Below are 16,567 nucleotides of genomic sequence, written 5' to 3'. Positions count from 1 at the left end.
GTATGATCCCCTGATTATAATACAATTCTTGAGCAGAGTTTCAAAAGACTAAAATCACTAAAATCACTAGGGGAATAGTGGTGATTTCTTGTAGTATTGCTCTTATCAATTTTCGAGAAAAGCAGCGAACGGTGGACGGACTAAGTTTTCTTTTATTTGTCTATTTAATATAATAGTTCGTTCTATTTATCTTAAAAAGGAGTGAGTCGAAATTTTTAGATCGTTGTTCAATTTCCGCTTTTATTACAGGAAACAGTACGAGTAAAACACCGGAATTCAGTTAGTTCAGAAACGAGTTACACTACTGGCCATTAAAATTGCTACGCCAAGAACAAATGCAGATGATAAACGGGTATTCATTGGACAAAAATATTATACTAGAACTAACATGTGATTACATTTTCACGCAATTTGGGTACCACTTCTAGCCGTAATAACGGCCTTCATACGCCTGAGCATTGAGTCAAACAGGCTTGGATGGCGTGTACAGGTACAACTGCCCATGCAGCTTCAACACGATACCACAGTTCATCAAGAGTAGTAACTGGCGTATTGTGACGAGCCAGTTGCTCGGCCACCATTGACCAGACGTTTTCAATTGGTGAGAGATCTGGAGCATGTGCTGGCCAGGCCAGCAGTCGAACATTTTCTGCATCCAGAAAGGCTTATACAGGACCTGCAACATGCTGTCGTGCATTATCCCACTGAAATGTACGGTTTAGTAGGATCGAATGAAGGATAGAGCCACGGGTCATAACACATCTGAAATGTAATGTTGACTTTTCAAAGTGCCGTCAATGCGAACAAGAGGTGAACGAGACGTGTGACCAATGGGACCCCATACCATCACGCCGGGTGATAAGCCAGTATGGCGGTGACGAATACATGCTTCCAATGTGCATGCACCGCGATGTCGCCAAACACGGATGCGACCATCATGATTCTGTAAAGAATACCTAGATTCAACCGAAAAAATGACATTTTGCCATTCGTGCACCCAGGTTCGTCGTTGAGTACACCATCGCAGGCGCTCCTGTCTGTGATGCAGCGTCAAAGGTAACCGCAGCCGTGGTCTCCGAGCTGATAGTCCATCCTGCTGCAAACGTCGTCGAAGTGTTCGTGCAGATGGTTGTTGTCTTGCAAACGTCCCCATCTGTTGACTGAGGGATAGAGACGTGGCTGCACGATCCGTTACAGCCATGAGGATAAGATGCCTGACATCTCGACTGCTAGTGATACGAGGACACTGGGATCCAGCACGGCGCTCCGTATTACCCTCCTGAACCCACCGATTCCATATTCTGCTAACAGTCATTGGATCTCTACGAACGCGAGCAGCAATGTCGCGATACGATAAACCGCAATTGCGATAGGCTGCAATCCGACCTTTATCAAAGTCGTAACTGTGATGGTACGTATTTCTCCTCCTTACAAGGGCATCACAACAACGTTTCACCAGGCAATGCCGGTCAACTGCTGTTTGTGTATGAGAAATCGGTTGGAAACATCCTTCATGTCAGCACGTTGTAGGTGTCGTCACCGGCGCCAACCTTGTGTGAATGCTCTGAAAAGCTAATCATTTGCATATCACAGCATCTTCTTTCTGTCGGTTAAATTTCGTCTCTGTTGCACGTCATCTTCGTGGTGTAGCACTTTTAAAGGCCAGTAGTGTATTTTGACAGGTTTTAAAAATCATATTAAACTAGTGTGAAAAAAAACCGATATAACCGAAAACCGACTATTTCAGCGATAACCGCCATCCCTATTACAAATATTCAAGAACCGGTATTAACGGAAGAAGTTAGTGATATTCTTCTGTCCTTTAGGTATCACTCCCATAGGGATCACCAACACAAGGCTACATCCTAACATGTGGTACAGTGCTAACCAGCCTCTCCCACATAACTGGTAGCAATTCACATGATATATAATCAAAAGTATCTGAACTCCTATTAATGAACGTTTTTATGGGTTGTGTCTACCCTTTATGGCAGCTTGCTCTCTGCTGGGGCCACCTTCATGCAGGTGTCTGTGTCGGAATGGTAGCCCATTCTTGCCTAAGAGCCGAAGGTTGGTCACGTTGGGCGATGGGCTCTGGAGAAGTCTCTCGACAGGCCAGCCCATTTCAGGACAGTTATTGACCTCAAACCGTGGCGTCACGGACTGTGCTCTAGGACAATGTTTGACCACTATCGTCTCCAAACTCTTCCTTTAATGCAGGCAGTATGCAACCAGTAAATCTTTTAATACTTCCGCATTTAGCATTTCCTTAAGTGCAACAATAGAACCAACCGGCTTCCACGAAAAACACTCATATGTTGTAACACCGCCTCTTCCACAGTTGCTTGTTGGCACTGCCCACGATGGCAGGTGCCGTTCTGTAGGTAAACTCGGACCTCTCCATCTGATAGCTACAGGGTACAGCGCCATTCATCACACGAAATCACTCGTTCCCAGTCACCCACTGTCCAGTGACGTCACTTAGCACTGAGTACAGAAACGTGTGGCTTATGGAGAGCTGTTCTACCGTTGTACCCCATCCTTATGAAGTCCCTATGCTCTGTTATTGTGCAGTCTGGAACTCAGCAGAGATTATTTCCACTAATTTCGTGCGATTTCTTACTACCACCTCCTGTAATGCTGGACGGTCCATCAGTTCATTAAGTCTACCTTGCTTCGATGTAGCGGTTTCCATGGAATCACCAACAGTCAACTTGAAGAGCTTTAGAAAAAGCTGATGGATTTGTTACTGACGTGACGTACCATGAGCAGGCCACGTCCGAAGTCACTGAAGTATTCTGACCGACACATTCATCAGTTCCCGCCTCTCTATTGACAAAGCAATGCTCCTCGACTTCTTTTGCACTGGCGGGTCTGCCTCTCGTAATATCTGGTGGTCACTCGCACATAATACAGCGGTCTCTGGATACGTTTGATCAGTTATTGTGCTTACATATGTAGGTGTACATCTTTTGCGTTTGTCGTCTTTTGTTTGTAGTTGGTAAACTATTTGTTGTTGTTGTGTTCTTCAGTCCACAGACTGGTTTAATGTAGCTACTCAATCCTGTGCAAGCTTCATCTCCGAGTAACTACTGCAAACCTACATCCTTCTGAACCTCCTTAGTGTATTCATCTCTTGGTCTCCCTCTAAACTTTTTACCCTCCACGCTTCCCTACACTACTAAATTGGTGATCTATTGATGCCTCAGAACCTATCAAACGATCCCTCCTTCTGGTTAGCTTGTGCCACAAATTCCTCTTCTCCCCAATTCTGTTTGTAGTTGGTAAACTATTTGTTGTTGTTGTGTTCTTCAGTCCACAGACTGGTTTAATGTAGCTACTCAATCCTGTGCAAGCTTCATCTCCGAGTAACTACTGCAAACCTACATCCTTCTGAACCTCCTTAGTGTATTCATCTCTTGGTCTCCCTCTAAACTTTTTACCCTCCACGCTTCCCTCCACTACTAAATTGGTGATCTATTGATGCCTCAGAACCTATCAAACGATCCCTCCTTCTGGTTAGCTTGTGCCACAAATTCCTCTTCTCCCCAATTCTGTTGAGTACCTCCTCATTAGTTACGTTGTCTACCCATCTAATCTTCAGCATTCTTCTATAGCATCACATTTCTAAAGCTTCTATTCTCTGTTTGTATAAACTATTTATCGTCAATGTTTCACTTGCATACATGGTTACAATCCATTCAAATACTTTCAGAAAGGACTTTCTGGCACTTAAATCTACACTCGAAGTTAACAAATTTCTCTTATTCAAAAACACTTTCGTTGCCATAGCCAATTTTATAACCTCTCTACTTCGACCATCATCAGTTATTTTGCTCCCCAAATAGCAATACTCATCTACTACATTAAGTGTCTCTCTTTCTAATGTAATTCCCTCATCATCACCTGATTTAATTCGACTGCATTACACTATCCTCTTTTTACTCTTGTTGGTGTTCATCTTATATCCTCCTTTCAAGACACTGTCGATTCCATTGAACTACTGTTCCAAGTCCTTTGCTGTCTCAGATAGAATTACAATGTCATCGGCAAACTTCAAAGTTTTTATTTCTTCTCCATGAGTTTTAATTACTACTACAAATTTTTCTTTGTTTCCTATACTGCTTGCTCAATATAAAGATTGAATAACATCGCGAATAGACTACAATACTGTCTCACTCCCTTCTCAACCGCTTTCATGCCCCTCGGCTCTTGTACTGCTATCTGGTTTCTGTACAAATTGTAAATAGCCTTTATCTTCCTTTATTTTACCCGTGCCACCTTCAGAATTTGAAAGAGAGTATTCCAGTCAACATTGTCAAAAGCTTTCTCTATGTCTACAAATGCTAGAAACGTAGGTTTTCCTTTCCTTAATGTATCTTTTGAGGTAGTTCGGAGGGTCAGTATTGCCTCGTGAGTTTCAACAATTCTATGGAATTCGAACTGATCTTCCCCGAGGTCGGCTTCTACCACTTTTTCCATTCGTGTGTAAAGAATTCGTGTTAGTATTTTGCAGCCGTGACTTATTAAACTGATAGTTCGATATACCTGCCAACACTCGGTTTCTTTGTATAATAAAAAGTATAATAAAAAGTGTAGAAGAGCACAAATATAAATAGTCAAATGTTTCATGTTTCGTGCAGAATGCACCAATCCATTCGGATTGTCCTGTGAAGCGAGTAAATTACACGGATAGCTGCGGATAGAGAGTACCCCGGCTATCCACCAGCGCTGTAACGAAGTTTCATCCGAATTCAGTTAGCGACTTTCCCCCGGCGCCGCTACGCCTCTTCAGACTTGTTCGCGCAATCTTCTCAGTTCCGTTTTAAGTCACAATACAACTTTCAAATGGCGCGCCGCCGCTCCGGGCTATACAGGAAATTTCACGAACGAGATTTGTGGAAGAAAAGATATTGAGTTGGCTCGCGTTGAAGTTGGCGCCCCCTTCGGATCGCAATTTCCTTATAACTGTCTAGGGGCGGAGCGATTTGCATAATTGTCAATGTAACCAGTGGCGCAAGAAATATCAGGCGCTCTACGGGGCGTGCCAGGGAAAGCATTAAGATTCGCCTTGGTGTCAAACGAATGCCTCTGTTCCACTGGGAAATTAAGTGAAATAAGGAATACTTATTTCGTCAGTTGCGGTAAGATACCTCTGATACGTTCTTAAATAGTGTGAAGTACGACACTGGCAGGACGGAGGATGTGATATCTCGTGGGGCACTAGTGAGCAACAACTCTACGTTCAAAGCAGTTGTTACGTCGCAATAATTCTTCAGAAATGGCGAAGGAAGCAGAAATTATCGTTCTCTATTTCAAGCAATGTTTCTGTTCCCCATCGAATATGTCAGTAGTTACATAGCAGTCCTGACATTAACTAGGACGCCATGACAATGTAGCTTGTTTGTTGTCAAATCGAGGACAAAACTGAAATAGCTTCGTTTTGGTTGTAGTAAGATAAAGATAAGAGTTTTACGTTTCACTGACGGACGGCACACTAATTAACTTGGAAAGGTTTGGTTCAAGGGCTGTTTAAATGATAAAAACTATGAAAAACTAAATTCTGATGATCGGGTGCCGGCCGGGGTAGCCGAGAGGTTCTAGGCGCTACAGTCTGGAACCGCGAGACCGCTACGGTCCCAGGTTCGAATCCACCTCGGGCATGGATGTGTCTGATGTCCCTAGGTTAGTTAGGTTTAAGTAGTTCTAAGTTCTAGGGGACTGATGACTTTAGAAGTTAAGTTACATAGTGCTCAGAGCCATTTGAACCTTTCTTATTTTTTTTTTTTTTTTTTGTTGATTATCAGGTGAGTATTTGGACTTTGGTCCTACCGAATCAGACCAGAAAGTCCAGTGCATAATCCAGTGCCAATTTTTATTTATAACAAAGACAACTCTTTGCCTTTTTAGAAGCAGATTTCGACCCACATTCATTTTTAAAACCATCGAAGGAAGTACGTTAACATACAACATTAAAATTTTAATTTTTAAGTGGCTCCAGTCAAATGCTAGAATAGTTACTCAAGAGATTTCACACAGAACACCATCACTATAATAATGAACCTTTGGATATCTATTAGCAGTGTCATAATGGCGCAAATCGCGACTGTTTAGTTAAGTCATGAAACAGTTGGACAACTCAACTAGCCATGGGGTAATACTGGTTCAAATGGTTCAAATGGCTCTGAGCACTATGGGACTTAACTTCTAAGGTCATCAGTCCCCTAGAACTTAGAACTACTTAAACCTAACTAACCTATGGACATCACACACATCCATGCCCGAGGCAGGATTGGAACCTGCGACCGTAGCGGTCACGCGGTTCCAAAGGTAACACTGCAATGTTGAGTTATCAGAATATCTTTATTACCCGGTTTCATTAATCCTGATAAAATACGAGGACTAAAAGGGAATAAACGTAAAATTTTCTAACAAATTTTCTGTTTTCATTTCTTCACTTACCTTTATTGCTCAGTTGGTGAGGCAAGGAACCACAATAAATTCCTGGTGTTGCTCACAATTTTAATCGGTCAGGTAGGTTCTTCTGCATTATACTTGCATAAAAGCACACCCGTATATCGAATGAAACTACAAGTTAATTGTTTCCATCCGTTACGGCGCAATAATAGTGTGTAGTGATGTATATATCTTCTACTCTCGTTAATTTAGGATGCAGTTGCATTCTCTATTGTGTGTGCTGTGCTCTTGTAGGAAAATTGATGTTGGAATCTTGTCAAACGAATTCTCAAATCAGTTGAGGACTGGACAGCGCTATGAAACAGTACAACAGCTATACACGAAGAATGCCCCCAGACGACTTTTTTAAGTTCCTAATGAAAGATTTGATGGCCTTGATACAGGGGAAAAATTCATGCACTGAATAGCTCAATAGAAAGTTTCAGTGAGGATACTTTGACCAGTTTGACAATTGGAGTAATGAGTTTAACACATGATATTGAAAAAAAATCATTATCCATGTCAGCTATAACAGAACGCTAACATTTTTACAAGATTGCAAGAAATGCAACGTATTCTGAGGGAACGAAACCTACGGCGACTTTCAGATGATGTATTTTAACTTAAAACATAAACGGCAGAAGAAACTTTTCCCCTCAACATATCCGTAGATACGTCTGTGTATATGTATGTTCCTTCTGCGCAAGTGTCCGATATGTTTGACACGCCATGGTTGTTTCAATACTTTTAATTTTTCATTTAAAGTGATAGTCCTTTCATTACCATTATATCTTTGTCAGTACCGTTGCTTACATACGACTAGCATTTCGAAAATGAAAAGGTGACAATTCATTTGGAATTTTGCATTTGTGGCCATTTCTTCGAACGAGTGTGTATCCTCTCGAAACTTGCAACTGATATACAATAACGATTTAAAACACTGTAGTTTTTGCTCCTTAATTAATGTAACAGGAGTTGAAAAGCACCGAAAGATTCCCTTTTTTAGTTAATAGCATTAATCCAACGGATTCTCTGAAGCTGTTACCGATAAGGAAAGCCCAAAATAAGTGGCTGCTTGAGGACCATCTTCGCTGAATGCTAGGAAACAATTTTTTCGACTAGAAAGTGGCCGTGTGGAACAGAAGCCAACAGCTGTTATTCAGCTGACGCTGTCGGCTACCGACCTGCGACAGTGCATGGAACGGAGATAGATTTTGATGTATTTCTAATATTAAAATTTGAACAATGATAACAATAGGTGGCCGTTGCGAGGTTAAGTTGTTATCGCTCATCACGGGGAAAAAATGCAGATATTTTAGATAATACTTCTTTCAAAATCGAGTGAGAAACCTGAAGGTGCTAAAATTCACGCAAAGTCAAATGTAGAAGGTTTCTGTTTTTCATATCAAATGTAAAACGTTTTTTAATAATCACCCTCACCGGATTTGGTATGCGTTTATTTACATAAAAATATTTCTACTGCAACGAAAATGGAAAAACCGATTTCTAGCTGCTGGATGGAGCTCTTAGCTACAACTTGTGATTAGTCAACAGTCGATACAGCATTGAGCGGTTCACTGTACAGCGAAACTCGTAGTGTGTAGAACAGCCCTATCGAGCGAGGGGGAGCAGTGGTTATAGTACAACTGGTGTAGCGTTTGGAGAATGGCGTTTCATATTCACGTCCGACCACCCTGGTTTATATCTCCCTTGAGTTCCATAAATCGCTCCAGGCAGTTGCCAGGATAGTTCCTTTGAAAGGGCACTGCCGATTTCCTTCCCCATCCTTGATAAATCCCGACGTTTTACTCCGTCTCTAATGACCTCGATGTCGTCCGGACGTTAATCCCTAATCTTCCTTCAGACATCTTCGGAACGTCCCTGCACATTCTCAATGCGAGTGAGTGAATGTCACACATTGTTAAATGATTGTAACAACAATACACGTTAACAGAAATCATTGCGATAGAATTATGCTCCCACTGCATGAAAATTTCAGAGTGAATAATACCCTTCTCCTCACAACTGTTTTATGTCAATCAGTGTATGTCGTGGTGAATTCTGAACAAAAGAAATTAATTAACTGCTATAGCATCAGTACAGTGGAAATACGTTCAAACTGTACTACACAACGCCACGCACATTTCTAAATAGAATATTTTTGCAGCTAATTGTACCTGACGTAATAATTTATTGCTTATTCCACCACCAAGATTATAAAGGACACCCAGTGTCAGACAGCAATACCATTCAAAGCAGAATTTCATACTTATCGTGGTTTAAGGTGTTATAAAGATGAACATCAGTTCCGTAAAATACTCCTTATGAAGGGGCTGAAACCGCAACTGTGCCGTGATTATCAAGGCATAAGAAAGACACTAAAAATTGGATGGACTGACACGATGAGATACGAGGTTCTCTGCAGAATCGTCCACAGCTCGTGGTCTAGTGGCTAGCGTTGGTGCCTCTGGATCACCGGTTCGATTCCCGGCCGGTTTGGGGACTTTCTCTGCCCGTGGACTGGGTGTTTGTGTTGTCATCATTTCATCATCATCATCATCATTCGTGACAGTGGCTAAATTGGACAGAGTAAAGAAATTGGACTGTGTGAAAAATTGGGACTTTGTATAAGCACTGAAGACCGCGCAGTTGAGCGCCCAACAAAACCAAACATCATCATCATCATCTGCAGAATCGACGAGGAAAGGAACATTTAAGAAACTTCGACAAGAAGAAGCGACAGGGAGATGGGACCTGTTTTTATCCACCAAGAAATAACTTCCACGGTGTTTGAGGAGGGTGTTGAAGGTAGAACTGTGTGGGAAGGCAGAGACTGGACTACATCCAACCAATAAGAGACGATGAAAGGTGCAAGTACTGTTCTGAGAAGAAAAGGTTGGTACAGTAGAGGAATTGGGGCCCAGCCACACTAAATCAGACAGAAGACTAGTGACTCAACAGAAGAATGGTTCAAATGGCTCTGAGCACTATAGGACGTAACATCTGAGGTCATCAGTACTCTAGAACTACTTATACCTAACTAACCTAAGGACGTCACACACATCCATACCCGAGGAAGGATTCGAACCTGCAACCGTAGCGGTCGTGCGGTGCCAGACTGAAGCACCTAGAATCGCTCGGCCACTCCGGCCGGCCAACAAAAGACGGCAGCACTTTTTCATATGAGATTCCAGCAAATCTTTGGACAGGAGGGTAGCTGTACGAATTTCTTTCGACATTTCCGTCTTTATGTAGTTCTTCATGCCGATATAAAAGTCTAAAAGTGTTCCAATAATGATAGGGATAGTAACTGTAAATTACACATGGAATAATCCATTCTTTTTATTTTAACAATCAGGTTAGTTGCAGATGACAAGGAAAAAATTGTCGGTGGAAGAGATTTTTAGGATACATTACTGTCAAGATGAAAGTGATGCTGAACAGAGGGACGAATATGGAAATAAACGAAGATAGATGTGATGTAATTATATCGTTGGAGGGGAAACTGACATGAAGGTACACCTCTAAAAACCATCCCAAAAGAGAGTACTGCTAGATTGAGAAGCTGTTGTTTTTATTGTAGCTAGAACAATACAAAGACAATGGTTAAGAGTAAAAAAATGTAACAGATTTGTGAGCTAAGCTTGCCTCCTTGTATGTAACTTATTCTGTGAAGATAGGTTTTACTATTCATTGGATCGGTAATAATAATCTCATAGCGATCAAACATGAATTTCAGTCATTGTAAAAGTGCTTTTATTTATTTTTATGGTTGGGGCACACAGTTCCACCCCAGTGTAGTACTCGCAGGTAATGTGCATAGCTATACACTGAAGAGCCAACGAAACGAAACCCTGGGAGCACGCAGAAGTGCCACAGCGCGACGTGGCATGGACTCGACTAATATCTAAATTAGTGCTGGAGGGAACAGGGCTGTCCTAAATCTATAAGAGTACGAGGGGTTGCAGAGCTCTTCTAAACAGCACGTTGCAAGGCACCTCAGATATGCCCAATAATGTTCTTGTCTGGTGAGTTTGGTGGCCAGTGGATGTGTTTAAACTCAGATGAGTGTTCCTGGAGCCATTCTGTAGCAATTCTGGATGTGTGGTGTTTCGCATTATCCTGCTGAAACTGCCCAAATCCATGGAATGCACAATGCACATGAAAGGATGCAGGTGATGAGACAGGATGCTCACGTATGTGTCACTTGTCACAGTTGTATCTAGACATATCAAGGGTCCCATATCCTACTGCACACGCCGCACGCCATTACAGAGGCTCCACTAGCTTGAATAGTCCCCTGCTGACATGCAGGGTCCATGGAGTCATGAGGTTGTCTCCATACCACTACACGACCATCCGCTCGATACAATTTGAAGCGAGACTCGTCCGACCAGGCAACATGTTTCCAGTCATCAACAGTCCAATGTCGGTGTTGACGAAACCAGGCGAGGCGTAAAGCTGTGTCCCGTGCAATCATCAAGGGTACACGAGTGGGCCTACGGCTCCGAAAGCCCCTATCGATGACGTTTCGTTGTATGGTTCGTACGCTCACACTTCTTGGTTGGCCAACACTGAAATCTGCAACAATTTACATAAGGGCTACATTCCTATCACGTTGAAAGATTCTCTTCAGCCGTCGTTGTTCCGTTCTTACAGGATCTTTCTACGGCCACAGCGTTGTCCAAGATTTGATGTTTTTCCAGATTCCTGATATTCACGCTACACTCGAGAAATTGTCGTACGGAAAAATTCCCACTTCATCGCTTCCTCGGAGATGTTGTGTCCCATCGCTCGTGCGCCGACTATAACACCATGTTGAAACTGACTTAAATCTTGATAAGCTGCCATTGTAGCAGCAGTAGCCGATCTAACAAGTGCGCCAAACACTTGTTGTCTTATATAGGAGTTGCCGACAGCAGTGCCGTATTCCTCCTGTTTGCATACCTCTGTATTTGAATACGCATGTCTATACCAGTTTCTTTGGCTCTTCAGTGTAGTATTGCATGGTCAGAGGCTATACATTTCCTTCCTCCAACCTCTGAGTTGACTTAGTCAGTTACAGGGGGACTAGGAGGATCTACAATCTGAGGTGCACTTCATACCACCTTATGCAGTTTTAAACTGTTCTGTTTACGATGCTTTCATATTGGTTATTAAGCTGAAAGAAATAATTGGTTACAAATCAAAATTATGGAGTAGGCCATAGACACACGAGTTTATGACTAACCAACAATGCGTTGCATTTCAAGTATATTTATGTACTATTGTGTATATGACAGGGCCAGGCACTGTGAAAGGAAGAGTAGACGGTAAGTACACAGGTTTACAGTTGTGTTTTGTGTTGTATATACATCATTTTTATGTACTGAACCGAATATAAAAAGGGGGTGGGGAACCAAGAGGGATAAAGTGCGTTCCTAGTAGGGATGGTGTGCGTTAAGAACACGTGTCTACAACTGGTCGAAGTGTTTCTTGTAGAGGATGTGATCAGCTGTAACTGCAAGGAATGGGATCAGGTGGAAGGGGCGGAGAGATGTTGAAGTTGGCGCTAAGTACATGAGTTTACAATTGATCAATGTGTCTTAAGTAAAAAATATTTACTTAGGTACATCACAAAGGAGAAGTGTCAGCTGGTAAGAAATGTATGGTAGCTACATGAGTTTGCGATTAGTTAATATGTTGCGTGTAAAAAATATTTATTTTATAAGCTGTGTAGGAAAGCAAAATAAGCCGTGTGCGGCTCGCGGTCGTCCCATTTATTGCTCGTCATCTTGTATTGTGGTTCTGTGGCCTCGTTTTTTCTTTTAATTCGCTGGTTTGCTTGCCCGTGAGTGGCAGCAGCAGCGCTTATCGATAAGTGCACTGTTGTACCATCTCTGGAGCGACCGATAGTGTTTCCGGGTTATCGTCTGTCGGGAGTTCAGTCGGGACGCAGTTCAGTCGGGGACGGAGCGCCAGTAAAGTGCGGACAGCCAGTGCTCGGCGACCGCTGGTGACACACATGAACTGTCCGACGGAAGGAGACTGGAGAAGGACGACCGCTGGTTGGTCGTTTGGTTGGTCGTCTCATCGGGCGACGTGTATTGGGTCTTTTGACCGTTTCTGGGCTTCGTCAGTTGGTCATCTTGCCGGACGTGGGTCTGTTCCTTCCTTGTGCAGAGGTGTCGTGGCCAATGGGCAGGAGTTACCTCTGCATGGTTGGGTCCGAGCCAGTGTGCTCGGGGTCGCTGTGTCTCCGAATTCCGAACGGACATCGAGTTGATCCGGGTTGGAACTGCAGTCAGCCTCGGACAGCCTAGACTCGCCCAACCGTTGCCGACACACGTAACTTCAGTGGGAACGACCTGGGTTGGTCTTTCGGTCGGTCGTCTCATCGGACGACATGTATTTGGTCGCCGACTTCTTGTGGAAACTCTCTGTGTGCCGAATTGATTCGTCCTTGTTGTTCCACAGTGATTGCTTTTACGATTGTTCGAGTTCTTGTGCAAGTGTGTTTACGTGGAAACTTGTGTAGCTTCTGTGATTTCCCCTGAGCACATGAATGCTGTCTGCGTACTGGAATAGTCTGTTGGTTGAAATAGAGCAGCGAGTGTGTCGGGTGGAAAGGAATTGATTAGGCTGTTGGTTGCTTCTTCAACCGTCCCTATGTCGTGATGCTACCCGATTGTTTAGTTTTACGCTTGGCTGCCTGTCTCACTATGGGACTTAACATCTGAGGTCATCAGTCGCATAGAACTTAGAACTACTTAAACCTAACCAAAGGACGTCACACACAGCCATGCCCGAGGTAGGATTCGAACCTGCGACCATAGCGGTCGCGCGGTTCCAGACTGAAGCGCCTAGAACAGTTCGGCCACCACGGCCGGCTTGGCCTTCAGCCGTGTGTTAATATTGTCTGTTTTATATTTAGTATATGGCCTTCAGCCGAACTTCATAACAACTTTAAGATTAGGCCTTCAGACGTGTTTAATTGGAAATTCTTGTTGCTCTTTATATAGGCATTCTGCTCGTTTGTTTCAGAATTAATGGCTTTAATATGTAACTCCTTATCTGTAAGGTTTCTCTTTAATTACCTTGAATTCTTGAAACGGCCTTCATCCGTGGTCTGTAAATGTTTATCTTAAGGTTATCCTTTAATTATTCTTGAGTAATTGTTTGTGCCTTCAGCCGACAAGATACTTCATATTTTCTTAAGATGTTTTTCTGTTGTACTGTGTAAAACCTTATCTTTAAAGCAGTTCTTATTTGTTAAAAAAAAGGGGGGGCGGGGCTTTCAGCCGAAGAATTAATTTGAATTTTCCTTAATATAGCCTTTAGCCGAAATTCCTTAGCTGATCTGAAAATATTATTTCGGCCAGTCGAGAAGATATTGTAATTTCACTTACCGAAGTAAAGCCTTCAGCCGTTACTCTAAATCCTGGTGTTTTGAAAGCACTCATTTAAACTTATTCTGGAGAAATTACTTGGGCCTTCAACCGTGAATTGATCTTTGTTGTTTTAAAGAGAAAACTGTGCATTGGTTCGAGGAATAAAGTTGTGTGTTTTTGTATAACTAACAGTGTTTGACCTTGGCCCCTTTCCACAACCTGATCCGCCCTGTCCTGCGAAACCAGATTTTACAAAAGAATCCAGAAATTGTAACGGCGACATCACACAAACTGATCAAGGTATGGGATCGACTAGCACGCGGACGTGATTTGTGTCAAATGATGGAAAATGGTGCTCATAGCTAACTCTGATAGGACAGACCGCATCACTCACTTTTCCATTTCATGTAGGAGTTATCTGTGTGTCTCGAAGTTAATAATTACAACATTGGTTTGAAGCTCAAACCATTCTAGAGCACCTAAGGCAAAGTTAAGAATAACTGAAAGGTTAGATGTCTACGGGCTACAGCTGAAAATGGAGGACAGATTAGAGCTTAACATCTCGTGGACTAAGAGAATATCTGGGCACTACCATCTTGGTCTCACCGAGTGAGCTACTTAGTCAATCACTTTGGAGAAACGTAGGAAAACCGAGAATGACATTTACTTCCCTTTTCTCCAGAATGATGTATCAGTATCATAGTTACTGTACCTTCGTTCTCAGTACCAGTTTACTGCTGTTACGTCCTTGCACAACTGTTAAGGCGGAGCGATTTAGATGTCGAAGGAATGCAATGGAATTCCACTACTAACAGAATTATAGTCAGTACTCAGATGCTGAAATCTGCCCTGACACTGATGATGTTCTGCTTATTTTAAACGGAACTTTTGTTTGTTTGATAGCCTCTCGTTGGGACCCGTATTTGCTGCCGGTCAGTGGTTCTTTAACATTGCAATTGTCACAAGATGGCTTAGTATTTCGTTGCACTGCTGTATCGTTATTTTTTTTATACATGTGGACAACGTTGGTGGTGCGAGATGGCCTCGTGTTCTGCAGTAATCTGGGCAGCTGCAGATAGCCGGTCCGCTCCTGCAAATTTACAGAGAACAAATATGAAATTTTATATCGAACATTGTTCAGTCGCCTGTGGTCGCGAGATAATATTGGAATGCTCCAAGCAAACAACAGACGGGCGCAGGCTATATGAATCTATGCGAATAAATATGAAATATTTCTTTAACATGCAACTAATTTTTGGATTTCCTTTTATATGACTCGGGAAGATGGGATATTACTGGAATGAGTAAAACTACAGTACAATGTAACCTTATGAACATATTCGAAGTATTGTATTTTCTCGTTGTTACTTCGTCAATGTAGCGCACTTTACTGGCATTCATGCGTTTCATGAAATGAAGTATTTAAATGGGATCGCCAAATGATAACATATTTGTGATATTAAGCGCTGTAATATGGAGAGGCAGTCCTTGCTATAGTGCCATTGGCGCAAGTGCAGATTACAGGGTACATGTGTTTTAAATCTTTCTAGTGTAGCGCATTATTGACTGGTGACGCTGAAAACTCTCATCATATTTCAATGGATTTTGAATGTCTACTACGGACAGCTGCGAAATTAAGCTTAGAAAATAACTACATAGGTAAAGGATTTCACCAATTATCACGAAGTGTGCGACAACATATCAGTTCTTTTATCTGGCTTTGTTAGCGTCGTCAGTCTCACGTTTTTTTAATAATTAGTAGGAAATTGATCACGTCCACATTTGCATATACAAGGTGAATACCTAAAACTAGCAACCCAAATATTGCGGAAATGGAAACTTCTATTGATGTACGGTTTTCAGAGAATGGATTTTAGTCAGTGGCTCGTATTGTTAGCCAGTGAACAGACTGTAATACTTAGAAAATGTGTTTTTGTGCAAATATGCACTTTTAATAACAGAACAATGCCTAAAGACATTTACAAATTAAAAGTAGGGTCAACTAGAATGTCAGTGGTGTCTGTTCCAGGACTCCAATGCGAGTCGCTCACGACATTTTGTATTTTCAAAAGTTTCCACACCGACACTGCTTTGCGGCATTCAACTTGCGTTGTTGCTAAGTACGATGATGTTATGTTTGCTTACAGTGTTCCTATGTGTTCCTTAAATGCATTGTGACTTGCTAGTCAGTTAGTGTGTGACAGTCCAAGCAGTGGGTCGTGAGTGGACGACAGGATTTACCAGTGCACAAAACGCCGACTTGCTCATGGTGTATGGAGAGTGTAGGAAGAATGCAATTCATTCTTATACAGTGTATGCGGTGAGATATCCAAATAGAGGTCACTTCGGCAATTATTTATCACCAATTCAATCAGTTTTGTGAAGAGGCTAGTCCAACACTGGAGACACTTGTTTCCTTGGAAGTATTGTGGGTGATCAAACACTTCCCAATGAAAACGCTGCACAAACAACTTCATTGCCCCTGCAGAGTGCGTCCAGGACTTGTCGGGAAGAAGTAAACGTATGACAGTTAAGTTATGTGTGTTGCATGATATCAGGCGAAATTTGCTAGGAGATCGACGGGCATACTAGAGACACTCCCCAACAAGTCCGTGCAATTTTCATCGGATTTTCACCGTAGTTTCCTTTTCGCGACCTGTTGGTCCTTACTTTCCAAACAGCCCTCGTAATTTAGTGCGCTAATACGAAGGAGTCCACAACTACCAGTATTAGACCCATTA

This window comes from Schistocerca piceifrons, chromosome 7 (assembly GCF_021461385.2).
Source record: "Schistocerca piceifrons isolate TAMUIC-IGC-003096 chromosome 7, iqSchPice1.1, whole genome shotgun sequence".
Classification (NCBI taxonomy): domain Eukaryota; kingdom Metazoa; phylum Arthropoda; class Insecta; order Orthoptera; family Acrididae; genus Schistocerca; species Schistocerca piceifrons.
Note: the sequence above shows the minus strand (reverse complement) of the source record.